This window comes from Balaenoptera borealis (genome assembly GCF_965194805.1).
Source record: "Balaenoptera borealis genome assembly, chromosome: 13".
Taxonomy (NCBI): domain Eukaryota; kingdom Metazoa; phylum Chordata; class Mammalia; order Artiodactyla; family Balaenopteridae; genus Balaenoptera; species Balaenoptera borealis.
In genome coordinates this window covers 41,830,107-41,832,356 of record NC_138870.1, presented here as the reverse complement: position 1 = coordinate 41,832,356, position 2,250 = coordinate 41,830,107, and positions in this window count along the sequence as shown.

Here is a 2,250-nt window from a genome sequence, read left to right as displayed (position 1 = left end):
GCTCAGTCTTGTGCTTTCTATTTGGGTGTCTGAAAATTTTCGTCTATTCAGTAGATTGAGAAGAAAGAATAACTATTGACTGTGGTTTATACATATTCTATGCAATGATTTATTTTTTAATTTTAAATTGTCTTAGTATATTATAAAACTTATGTATAAAATATAACATGCATATCTAAAGATTACTATTAGATGTAAATCAACCGTACTTCAATTTTAAAAATCGATTAAAAAAAAAAGGCGGTAAAGATTACCATTAGATAACATCCATGCTACTGTTAAGTTTTGACTCCATTATAATAGTTACTTAAATTGCTAGTACTTTGAGAATTGATATTTGCTAATGCACAACCAAAATCTGGTTGACTGCTGAGTCTCATACAACTAACAGATAAAATGGTGAATATTCCAAATGCATCATCCGGCCTTTATAAGCTTATTTTCATGCCCCTCATCTCCTTGGCAAGTGTCTAGTGCCATCATGCTTCCTCTGCCCTGGGTTCTCAAAAGTAGTCTGTTCTCTCCAAGCAATTTCCTACTATGCTAGACCTAGTTCTTTACTTTCTTCTCTCCAAACTTATTTTCAGCTGAATATCACACTGGAAAAGCCTGATACACTTATTCACTCTAATGTGTTAGTTATATGTCTGAACTTTAACTCTCCAAGGATATTCTTATTTTAATATGGGCCAATAACTTCAAAAAACAAAACTCTAACAGTGTAATAGTAGGCATCAACAACCAACACAGTGAATGAAACAGTTTTGGACCAAGGGGTTTTGTCAGCAATAGAGTTCAGCTGCCAGTCCAAATGACCAGAAGGCTAAGAACCCAAGGACAGCAAGTTGTTTTGTGCCATCACATTATCTTGTTCTGGGATAATACCCAGTGATGATGAAAAGATTTTTTTGGTATTAACCACCTATTTAATGTGTTTTTTCCTTGGCACTGCCAACTAAGGGGTGTAATAGAATTGTAGTACTGGAATCTGAGTTTAATGTAAGTTAATGGAGATAATGAAGAAGAAGAAATAAGCCAAGATCAGCTAATTTGAGGAACTTGCCTGGTGGTGCAGTGGATGAGACTCCACGCTCCCAATGCAGGAACCTGGGTTCGATCCCTGGTCAGGGAACTAGATTCCCCCATGCATGCTGCAACTAAGAGTTCACATGCCACAACTAAGGAGCTGGTGAACCACAACTAAGGAGCCCACCTGCCGCAACTAAGACCAGGTGCAACCAAATAAATTTTTTTTTAAAAAAAAGATCAACTAATTTGAAAGCCAATTCAGAATTGCTCAGTTTTAATTAAAGCTAATGCAAACAGATCTGATGCACAAGAGTAAAAGGTCTTGCTCATTCAGATAAAAAACAATGTGGAGGGACTTCCCTGGTGGTCCAGTGGTTAAGACTCCACGCTTCCACTGCAGAGGGCATGGGTTCAATCCCTGGTTGGGGAACCAAGATCCCACATGCTGCACGGCAGGGACCCCCAAAAAATTTGGCAACTAGATCAAATGTCAGTTTTTAATGTACATTCCCAGCACACAGCAAAATATAAGGGATATGGTAGATGTACAATGGTTATTGGTTGAATGAATAAAATGTAGGATAAAAGAGATACAAATATAAAAATCATAGAAGTTAAATAAAAGCCCTATGATCCTAATCTCAATTGTAAATATCAGTATGAATTTGTTATACATTCTCTATTATGAAAGAAAAAAAAAACATTTTATAGCTTTGTCCACTGAAAATGCCTAGAACCAATGTAACAGTAGTATCCCCAGCACTCAGATGGTGGTCGCTAAATATCATTTCTCACTGAAAGGAAGCAGGACATTTTAGAGAAATGACTAATTCCAAGCCTGGAGCAGGAAATATACAAGTTCAGCCCAAGTATTTTCTCATTCCAGAAAGCAAGGAAGATATAAAAGACTAAAGTCAAATCAAAGGGACACAGGAGTCAGGTTGAAGGGGCTCTCACTGACGGTACAACGTAAGTATTGAAAACAATACTGACTGCAATGTATTGAACCATACAAAATTTGTTAAAATCCATGAGATCATAATGGCTTTTGTTTAGTTAAAAAAAGAATGTAAAAATTACTAAAAACATTAAATAGAATGACCATATGATCCAGAAATTCCATTTCTGGGTAAATACCCAAAAGAATTGAAAGTAGGGACTCAGATATTTGTACACCCATGCTCATAGCAGCATTATTCACAATAGCCAAAAGGTGGAAGC